Source organism: Chelonia mydas, chromosome 9 (genome assembly GCF_015237465.2).
Source record: "Chelonia mydas isolate rCheMyd1 chromosome 9, rCheMyd1.pri.v2, whole genome shotgun sequence".
In the NCBI taxonomy this organism is placed as follows: domain Eukaryota; kingdom Metazoa; phylum Chordata; order Testudines; family Cheloniidae; genus Chelonia; species Chelonia mydas.
Genome location: NC_057855.1, coordinates 84695545 through 84707121, shown reverse-complemented (window position 1 = coordinate 84707121; position 11577 = coordinate 84695545). Strand labels below are relative to the sequence as shown.

General features: G+C 44.1%; 1 long non-coding RNA gene across 3 annotated transcripts in view; it reads right to left on the bottom strand.

Annotated features, from left to right (window-relative positions):
• Positions 1-473: 473 nt before the first annotated feature.
• The window catches only part of LOC122461716, a 62263-nt gene continuing 51159 nt past the window's right edge, over positions 474-11577 (bottom strand). For all 3 annotated transcript variants that reach the window (XR_006283829.1, XR_006283831.1, XR_006283830.1), the window contains 2 exons: positions 4282-4352; positions 474-3417 (listed from right to left, as the gene is read on the bottom strand). This is a non-coding gene — a long non-coding RNA (uncharacterized LOC122461716). The remainder of the gene's footprint in view (positions 3418-4281; positions 4353-11577) is intronic.

The window sequence follows — 11577 nt, the reverse complement described above, 5'->3', positions numbered from 1 at the left end:
ATGCGAAGCACATGGGGTTTGGTCCTTATCTCAAACACACTGTAATGCCCGTGCAGACTCTTTCTTCAGGCTATATGTTAAAGTAAACTATTGTGCTACGTTTAAAAACCACCAGATGTATTCTCTGCAAAGTCTTTTAAAACTTCAGCGAAAGAGGAGTCTGTTTTTTTTCTAAAAGATAATGGATGAGATGTTAAAAGGGGACACATAATACCCAGAGTATATTTGTCCAGGAAGCTGGTTGGTTCATTTGAATATTTGCACAGCTTCAGTGACAAAGCTCCTTCAGTGTTTTTTCTGCATTTTCAGATCAGAAGCAAAACACCAAGTATTTCAACAGCCTACAAACACAGCAAATAAACCTAGTACCCAGAGGACTTCAGATTTATTTCACACACACACACACACACACACACAGAGGGAGAACAGAAAAAAGTTTAGAACCTCTTGTCTTTTTTGCGGGGGGGGGGGGGGGGGGGGGAGGCAGTTGGTAATTGACTAAGGGAATATTTTTGTAACATTACGTACCATATTGCTGCAGTTGAATGAAAGAGCATGGCCCCATGAAGGGTGCCATGTGGCTAGTCATCAGCCAAAAATGCCTAATGACCACAACACCTACCATTCTGGTGAAGTTCTTCTAACAGTGTGCCACATTATTGCAGTCAATGGACTTAACAGCCACAGGTACATTTAGCTCAATATCCAATAGACTCATCTAATAGTTATGACGTGCCATGGATTTTCCCCCTGCCAACTGTCTGAATAAATTAATAAGAAAAGTGGCTCTTTCCCACCAATCTGAGATCCCTAATGGTATGAGATGTGCTATGGTATATCCTGAAGCCTAGAGTAAAAACAGGGAAATGAGAGTACATTTATATGAAGCAAACTTTCCCCTGTGTGATGTGTTAGATATACAACTCATAGGGGTGTGGAGAGAGGTTATGGAGGAGGTCCCAGCAGCTAGTCCTCACAGCAGAGCTGTGGGTTGTTCCACTCAGTTTCAAAGCAGAATTACTGAAACTCTGAGGAGTTTGCTTTTGAAAGAGTAAAACCAGTGGGAAGTATTTACGTTTGAAAACTCCTAGAAGATATGGATAAAAAGCAAAGGAAGTTTTGGATGGGCAAAGCTCAGGGTAGGATGGGTTCAGGCCTGACTTTTCCTTCTCCATCCCCCTACAAAGTGTCGGGGGGGGATGTATGTTGGGTGGGAGGAAACAGAAGAGCAATATGAATGGTTCTGATTTGCACCCTCCCTCACTTCTGATTACGTTTAAATCACCGAGGGCCAGATTGCCCACTTCCAGCTAACCCTCAGTAAGGGCTATAAGGAAGGAATCGTTTTAGAGGCAAATTTCCTTCTCTGCTACACCCTGCTCCTAGGGGGAAGTAGTCTGGCCTCCAGGGCTGGCCCAGCTTGCACACTAGAGGTGGAGCTGAGACTATACCCATTTGCGACTTCCCCTCTACTCACTCCCTGCCCATTAGTGCAGAGGTGAGAAATAACAGTCATGAGGCCCTTGCTTTCCACCCTGCACTTCTAGCTCTGATGCGAGGAGGCTGGTGGTGGGAGTTTTGGGAGGAGGGGACAGTCTCTTACTTCCTCTTATGTCCCTGCACAGCCACTTAGGGCTGCCCCGTGACTAGGTGAGAGAGTTCTACTAAAGTTAACAGAAGTGTTGATGGCACAAATTGTTTCCTTTCATAGATATTAAAAGAGAAGGTTACATCAGTTATGAGCTACACCATCACTTATGAGTTGCACATTCATTGTCGAAAATTTACATAACTGATTTCTTCTGTTAAGTTGTGTTAGAGTTTTACATATCACCAGGTGCTTTAGGAAACAACGCAGGTTAAAGAGCTTAAAGCAATATTTATGTCTAGCAGAAGCCTTTATTCTAATGGTAGAGACATGCATTTTTTAACCTTTTAAACTATACGTGCTGCAGCTGATTAGATATCTAATTACACTTTCACTTTGGGCAGTCAGAAAATGCTCTAAAACTCGTCTATCAAAGTGATATAGTGGAGAAGAACAGACAAGTGCAATAAGGGGTATCCAGACGTGCAATAGCAGCAAATGAAAGAACGGTAGCAGCTACGCAGCCTGAATTCATCAGTGTCTCTGTGCATTTGGATGGGCAGACTGCAGCGTGGCCTCTTTGATAGGAAGTGGCAATGTACTTTTTCATTATGAGGCCCCCAATAATACCCATTTGTCACAAACCTGGGCAGACAGCAGGGAATCCACCTGGGAGACCAAAGAGGGTGGTGAGTGAGATGCACAGATCTGATGACCTGCTGAGCCACCATCTTTCAAACTCCTCTGTAAGAGTGGACACTCCTGCATTATTTCTGCTGAGATCAAAGCAATTTAACATGTAGGAGGGAACAGGCAGTGAGTCCACATGGCCTGAACTTCCACTGATTTCAGTGGATGTTTTACCTGAGTAACAGATGTAGGTTCTTCAAGCCAATGAGGTGTAGCAAGGAAGAACGCTATGTGTCTACTTTCTTGCTGTTGCTATAGAGGAGCCGGATGGAGACGGGATCCAGGCCCCTTTCTCATGGATGGGTTCTAAGAGGGCTGTTTGTGTATGCAGCCACCTTCTGGTTGACAGCAGTCTAGCAAAGCAGACTGGTGCCAAAATTACAAAGAAACCAATCACCAAGGCATACCACAAGGATCATCCATTGGTTAGAGCACTAGCTTGGCACCCAGAAGTCCTTGGTTCAATTCTCAGCTACTTCACAGACTTCTTATGTGACCCTAGTCGAGTCATTTAGTCTCTCTGTGCCTCACCTGTGAAAGGAGAGAGTAGCACTCACAGGGGTGTTTGTGAGGATAAATAATTACAGATTGTGAGGTGCTCAGACACTGTGGCAATGGGAGGTCATATAAACACATAAAATAAGCTACAATTAACCAGATTGCCCATTGGTATGGAAGAGTTTGTGTTTGCTCAGATGCTGGCTGCTCAGCATCCCTGTTTAGGAATAGAATTATTATATTTTCTAACACTATATACTAAGTTCCCCCATTTAAAAATATTGTAAACTCATTTATTTTTAATTATTCTGTTTACTCTGAGATCAAAAATAATTACTGTTGCTCCAGTCACTCATCATTACTGCAGAGAGCATTCAAGAAGCAAGTCACAACAGTAGCACTCAGCAAACAAAAAGAAAGGCATGCAGTGGGCAGAGTGTGTGTGTGTGTGTGTGTGTGTGGTTCCCCCCGGCCCACGACTTGGCTTCGTTATTCACTGGTGTCTTCTGCGGGAAAAAACAAGATACTCTACATCAAAAGTTCCTTTCTTAAGTGTCTGCGCTGGATCTGCTGTTCCTATTTGGCTTCCCCAGACTGGGCCAGCAGCGTTAATATTCTGCCTGCTAGGCCCGTGAGACAACCTAGGGAGGGAAGGCGGAATCACACTCGGATGAGACAGCCCCAACCTGAGTAGGAAAAGCTGCTCATAAAAATGATCTTAATGGGCAACTTTTGCACTGTTTGCGATGGAACCACATGTGCTGCCAACCGGTAGCAGACAGAGAGGGAAAGGGATATGGCTAGGCGCTAGCGACTTGGGTCATGCTGTTATCATAGGATTAGGCACTGCAGCCACTGTGTGCCAGCTGTTAGAGTGTAGGGCAGGGATCGGCAACCTTTGGCACATGGCCCGCCAGGGAAAGCTGCTGACTAGCCAAGACTGTTTGTTTACTTGCAGTGTCCGCATGTTCAGCCGATCACAGCTCCCACTGGCTGCAGTTCGCTGTGCCAGGCCAATGGGGCTGCGGGAAGTGGCGGCCAGCACATCCCTCAGCCCACGCTGCTTCCCGCAGCCCCCATTGGCCTGGCATGGGGGACCGCAGCCGGTGGGAGCTGCAATCGGCTGAACATGCAGACACTGCAGGTAAACAAATTATCCCAACCTGCCAGCGGATTTCCCTGGTAGGCCACATGCCAGAGGTTGCCAATCCCTAGTGTAAGGATTCAGAGGAAATGCAGCAGTCCCCAGGGCTACACTTACTATGACAGGGTACATTTCTTTCCAACCCTTGTTTTTCACCTCCTTGCTTCATTGTAACATCTCAGGGGAGAGAGAAGAGACAGGACTTGGGTATAACATGATTAAAGCAGAGGGGATGGAGTTAAAAGACCTGGGCTCTCATCCCAGCTCTGCCACAGGCTTCCTGTGTGACCTTGGGCAACTCACTTCACTGCCTCAGCTGCCCTAGCTGCAACACAAGGATAATAATACTTACTGTACCTACCCCACAAGGGCATTGGGAGGCTTGATCCATTGATGTCTGAGAGAGTGTTTGGGATCTCAGGTTGGCAAGTGCTGGAGAAGTGCAAGGAAGTATCAGTAGTAGTATCTATAAGGCAGTTCTACCTGTTTACAGAGCATGGGTTTTCTATCTTCTGCATTGTTAAACCAATAAACTGGCACCAGTTCTGCCTTCACTTATGGGGTGAAACTACCAATGAGGTCAATAGAGTGAGTGGCCCAGATGTAGCTGGGGCAGAATTTGGCCCCTTCATTTACTGAAAGAAGAAACAATGATCTGGTGGTGGAGTGGCAGCTGGGGATCTGCCTATGGGCATGTACAGCCCATCGGTCATCCCCATTCAGTTAACCAAAGCTAGAAACCCACACAGTCCCTGGTTCATGTTACTTTCTAGCAGTCCCTTACGATGATGCAATTAATGGCTTTGGTGTGGGCATGTCCAGCTCTGGAAGAAAGACAGGTTTGGTCTTTGAGTGTGGCAGTGGGAAATTAAAAGAGAGGGAGAAGTGGGGAATTCTGGATGATAAACCCACATGAAAAGAACATAAAGGAAACCTTAAAAGGTTAATTATGAAAGAGTGAACTCAGGTGTGTAACAGACAGCTGACACAAATCTGATATGCCCCTGCCAAGCTGTTCCATGCTTTGCTTCTGCCCTGGCAACGAGGAAGAGGTGCTTTCCAGTGCTTCATTCTGAGCAAAAGGATTTATGAACAGTTGGGAAAAACCTTCCAGAAGCAAAAATAAATAAATAAATTGCACCCGACAGTAAATCTTGTCCAAAAATGGTTCCTTCCTGGAGTTTGCCTTTATTGTCCATTTAACAACAGTAAACTACATATCTCGGCTTAAGAGTCCCCCAACTTTGGCTGTTCATAGGCCTTCCCTTTGCAGGATCCCCATATCCCTGCCCCTACTACCTCTCTCTCATTCAGATGTTCAAACCCTTTTAGACTGACAGCAGGACAGATCTGGAGGAACAGACTGATGAGCAGAGATGACTATGGTGCCAGAGAGGTAGGATGGGGCAAGTCCATGGAATTTCTGAAAGCCAATAGGGCCATTTTGAATTGGCTTGGAAGCTGTTGAATATGAATGTGGCAGCCTGCACCTGCTCTAGAGATTTGTTTATTGTTTGGCTTTTAGCATGAACATATAAAACCAGCTGCTGTGCAGTAAGAATGCATATCCAAGTGTTATCAGTGGAAAGCTCCTTTAGTACACACAGCAAGAATTTGCATGTTCTCTGTTCCAGCCCATCTGACTACTGGGCAGTCATAGCCAAGGTAATGTGCATCTACATTGATGCAGCGTAAGTCCACAGGATTTGTGCACTTCTCAATTCCTAAAGCTCTCCCTCTGATTTGAAAATCCATGAAGTACAGACAGCATCAAGATGAAGTGAGCTGTAGCTCACGAAAGCTTATGCTCAAATAAATTGGTTAGTCTCTAAGGTGCCACAAGTACTCCTTTTCTTTTTGCGAATACAGACTAACACGGCTGTTACTCTGAAACCAGACAGCATCAAGTTTTTTCACCCCAGCCAAAGGGGTGTTGTTCTTCTTAAGGCATATCACTGGAGCCACAGACAAAACACAATGTTTTAGAGTCTAAGCCTTAATTAGGGAGATAAAGAAATGTATCTCCTTTTGTTAAAAGGGAGAGTTCCATTGAACGTTGACAATGAAGCTGCCTACAGGACAACCAACAAAGTCGTTTCCTGCAAAGAGCTCTGTAGAAGGAAGATAAAGAGCTCACTCTTCATGATTAGTGGCTTCTTGCCATCTTTGCACTTTAGTGACTCATCTCCTGCTGATTTCAATAGAAAGCAGAAACCTTTAAAGTAAACAATAGTGCTGGTCTTTTTTCGTTAAGGGCAATAACCAATACTGAATTCAAAAAAACATAGTGAATTCTCTTAATACGAACGTAAGTGATTTTTATTGTAAAAACTATAGAATCCATTTCATCAAGTGACTGGAATGATATAACCTATTGAAGGAGATAGGTCCTGAGAGCAAGGCCAAGCTTCTGTTTTAGAACTGCAGGGTGTTGCCGCTGCTAATAGTGATATCAGATGTTTCCTGGTTTAATTGAGTCCCCTGCAACAATATGCCAGTCAAAGTGCTGTGCCTTGCATTTCAGAGATACCCTTGTGCAGCACAGTGTAAATAGCACGACTAAATCTTCAACTCTTGTTCTTTGACACATGGTGAATAGCATTCAAACCCTAAAACATGGACAAACAACCCTAAAGACCAGCGTTACTAGGTTTACATCAGACTACCTATAGATAACTGAAGGTAAAGTGAGAGACTTAGCCAAATTCATTCTTGGAATACTTACACAATAAGGATGAAGTGATCCATTGTGTAGACCAAAGTAAACAGGCAAGACAGATGAGGGAAAGTAGCTTGTTGTATCAAATACAAGGCTCTGTGAATAGTAGGCTTTAAGAACCAGATTTTTAGAAGTTGGTCTCCATGTTTGTGGGAGCAAATTGCAGGCAGAAATAATTATACCTGCAAAAATATGCAAAAGCAATAATTTGCATCTGCAAAATAAATATTTTTTTTTAAATGAAGGCATTGTTAAGGGCAGGGCTAGAAATGTGACCCTCTCCATTGGTTTCAGGTGTCTGATGGTTGTCACTTTCCATACCACAGGATGGTGCTGTATGTTAGTGCCAGGGTTACAACCCAGGAGCACCTGGGTCCTAGGTTCATGTTCTAATCACTAATGCCACACCTCTCTCTGTGGTAGAAACATTGGTTTAACATGAAGATTCAAGTTTTCAAACTTGGGCACCAGACATTAGGGCACCCAGCTGTACCTCTGAATGCTCAGATCAGAACGTATTGACTTATTTTGTAAATTTGGGCCTCTAAACACCAATTTATGCGCTCATCACGTGACTCAGGTGCAAACATCTGATAATCAGGTCCACATGATCATCCCCAAAGGACAGTGCTACTAATATTGCAGCATCCTCCCTTCACAAATGACTCCATAATTTATGCATTTCGTGGGAACTCCAGTTCTTGTGTAGTCCCTGAACCCAAGATTTATGGACCACAGCTGAGGGTGCTTCCAACAGAGCCAAATTAGTATATACACTGAAGCATGCTGACAAAAACAACATGCATCTCTGTATCTTGTGGAGTGAGACTATTAACATCTGAGCCCAAGAGTTCTTTCAGAAGCTCTCGCAGGATTGTTTAATTCTAGCATTTCAGTTTCTCTATTAGTCATACTATTCCACCTAATCTCCTTCTAATTATTTACAGCAAAAACAGATCAAACCCCTCAAATACAAACTGAATATTTCACCATGTTCTCCCCATATGCCAGTCAGTGCATCACACGCACAGCCATGCTTTGATTTCCCTGACTTAAGGATCATCCAATTTGCTGCAGTGCTGCACAAAATAAATCACAAACCTCTTAAAACAACAAAAAGAGGACACCTAATGAGTCAAAGATAATATTGTATTCCCCCAAATTAAGATCAAAGGAATGGAGTCTCTAAGAAAAAAAGATTTTTAAAGGCTTGACACAGAGCCCAAGCATGCAAAAAGCCATACATAAACAAAATATAATTACCCCCACCATAAAAATACAGACATTATTAGCACGAAACACAACAGTGCTTTCTAGACAGAACACCAGTGAATGAAAGCAAGAGATGGATGAAAGGAAGGAAGGATGAGACAGATAAAAAAAGAAAGATGAGAGCTGGATGAAACAACAGAAGGGTCATTTTCTTCTTTATCTGGGCAGGTTAACTCCATTGCTCAGACAAAAAGAAAGCAACATCTCTACCTCCTAAGGGAAACCATTCTTCACAAAATCCTCTCCAAAGACCCTGTTGTCCATTTAGTGGTATTTAAAAAAGCTTCCAAAAAGTTGCATTGTTTCATGTCACTCTGCAATAGTTCGGCATTTGGGGATTTTTGCACATAGAGTGGTTTGAGTTTTGTTCTGCTCTAGCTATTTCATTACAACCCCAGGATTTAGTACATGATAATTCCCAGAGCTCTCATAAATCTGTTTGGTTTTTGGTTTTGGTTTTTTGTCTTATGACTGGTAACAAATTTTCTATATAAAATGCAATCTATTGTATCTCACTTTTGTATAATCAGATCATTAAAATGTATTGCTAATATGTAAATGTGAACTAAACTCATTCCCATAATTATGCTTGATAATTATTAAATAAACAAGAATTTTAGAATTTCTGAAGTCTGCTGAGAATGCTTTTCCAGGGTGGGAGTGGCTTTAATTATGTGTTCCCGAGTTGTTACGGTGAACCTGTGTGGCAATCCTGCTACGAGATTGGTTTAAAAGCTGCCCCAAAGCTAACTGGCAAGGACCAAAGGTTCATCTGCCATGAACACAGCTTACAGCACCTTTCAATCACAGCCCAACTGCCACTCTCCACATGAATTAATATTATTGTTTAATTTATAGACCGCCTTTTGCTCTCACTCCTCCACATATTTTACAGATTTAGAAACAATAGGCCAAATTCTGGCTTTCCTGCTGGGAATTGCCTTGGTGCATCTGTGTGATGTGTCCGTAGCTGCTGAACAGAGATGGCTGAAAGGAGGCATGCAGGGGTAGATATACGCTCAATCTTTCCCCCAATAGCCCAGAGAATTGGGGGGGAAAAAACCACATTCAGCAGAGGCATTTACACCTGAATTGTAAAGATGCGACACTGAAAAGGATTCCCCTCAAGCCTGCTGCCTAACAGGTCTTTTCTGTTTCTAATTTCTATAATATTTTCATTGCTGGAAGTTATTTGCTCCTATCCCTAAATGAGGGATGCTGTTTAGTCTATACCAGGGATCGGCAACCTCTGGCATGCGGCCTGTCAGGGAAATCCGTTGGCGGGCTGGGCCAGTTTGTTTATCTGCAGTGTCCACAGGTTCGGCAGATCGCAGCCCCCACTGGCTGCAGTTCGCCACTCCAGGCTCATGGGGGCTGCGGGAAGCGGCAGCCAGCACGTCCCTTGGCTCACGCCGCTTCCCACAGCCCCCAGTGGCCTGGAACAGCAAACTGTGGCCAGTGGGAGCTGTGATTGGCTGAACCTGTGGACACTGCAGGTAAGCAAACCGTCCCGGCCCGCCAACGGATTTCCCTGAAGGGCCGCGTGCCAGAGGTTGCCAATCCCTGGTCTATACCCTAGATCCTTAGCTGGTGTAAGTCAATGTAGCTCCATTGAAGCCCATAAAGCCATGCTGATCTACACAAGCTGAGAATCTGGCCCATTATCTTGAGCAAGGGATAGCCAATTGTGGTCGGTCACGGTACGTTTACACTGTAATAAAACACCCATGGCAACACATCAGTTGACGCAGGCTCACAGGGCTCTGACTGCAGGGCTATAAAATTGCAGTGTAGACACTAGGGCTTGGGCTAGAACCCAGGCTCTGGGATCCCCACAAGAAGCAGGGGCATCCCAAAACCCGGGCTCCAGCCCAAGCCCAAACATCTACTCTGCAATTTTATAGCCCTACAGCCCAAGCCCCACAAGTCTGAGTCAGCTGACAAGGGCCAGTTGCAGGTCTTTTACTGCAGTGTTGACATACTCAGACTTCTTGTCAGGCCTGATCTTTAATAAGGAGGTATGGCGTGCCATGACTACTGGCCTCATGTCACAGGATTGGCCCTTTAAGAGAGTCAGAGACCCAACCTACCTGTGACAGGCTCCACTGAAGGGAATGAGCCAACGCAGCTCCACCTGGGGATAGTACACTTGCTAATTAGCTGGAAGGCAGTTAAGTAAGGCGCTCCCAGGACTAATAAAAGACTTAAGGGAGCTCAGCTGAAAAAAGGCTCCTGAGGAGAAAGTAAGCTCCAGAGGAGGGGGGTTGCTAGGGATCCTGAACTAGGCAAAAAGGTCTCCAGGGACGGAAGCCTGGGAGAGACCCTGAAAAACTGAAAAGACTGCCAAAGCTCTCTGGGCAGCAAGAAGGCTGAGCCCTTACAGCAGAAGGAGCTGCTGCTGGAACCTAGAGACTTGTTTTGGGACTTTTACATTTTATTTTGGCTCTGAGGTACAAGTTCTCCTTTCAGAAAGCTTTATTAAAGGGAGATATATGGCTGTACAATAGTGTTTGGCTCATCCTTGACCAGGCTGTTACCTCATGAAGGTGGGGGGAAACTGAGGCCGGATGATGCAGAGCCACACTCAGCCACAAGGGGTTGCTCAGGAGGTGATGGTGCCCTTTCTGCATCCCAATAGCAATGTTCCATCTTGATCCAAGCAGACGACTGGAACATTTGCAGACCAAAAAGAAGGGTATCTGCAACCTATGGTAGGTGTGACCTTTGGGCAAATGAATAGCAAATTACCATTGAGGTCCTGGCAACATTTGGGTGTCCTTGGCTCAGTGTCTTATACACAGTAAAACCCAGCATACTGAGCTATTCTATTTAACAAGGTACTTCATGTGGGAGACTTAAATAAAGTTTGTCAAAGAGTCAAGAGGTCAATACGATCGATCCAAACAAATTCTTCATAGTGAAAAATAAAAACTAAGAGGAATTTGATCGATAAATTAGGTGTAAAATGAGATTTCTAAACCTGTTTAAAATAAAAAATAAATGACACTGAGATGCCCTAAAGGGCCATTGAAGTAGAAAACACCAATGTGGTCAAGAGGTGTTTCAGCCCCCAAAAAAGCAACCATAGACATCCAAAGAAATACTATGTTAAAGTCCCAGAGGCCTTTTGCTATTACCTGGTTTTCTTGTGAGAAACAAGAAAGCAGATTAGAACTGCACTCCCATCTCCTGGATTGCACTGTTAGAAATCTGGAATCCTGTGTTAGAAAATGCAGCAGCATTCTGCCTTCTGCACATTTGACCTTTCAGGTATCTTGCACAGGAAAGGGAAGTACAAAGGCAAGCTCAAATTAGATTCAGGCAGGGATGAACATTACCATTTTGGTGAGCTGGAGCTTGTCAAGCTCTTTTAGCCGTTAGGTGAGCTTCAGATTGCCTGGCAATGCAATGAAGATTTGACGTGAAATTACACCTCACCATGCATTTATGGGACAGATGGACTGTTTTATTTTAGATGGAGGAAGAAAGATCAGACTTCTATAGGAATGAAAAAAGGATTATTCATGTTCACTGAGAATAGCACTGCCCAGTAGACAGGGGCTGGCTGCTTCTCTCCTTTTTGTATGGATTTTGTGCCCTTCTACACAACCCTTTTCTGATCCTTTAAGGAAAAAATTACAGTAGTAAACATCAATAAATCAAAAC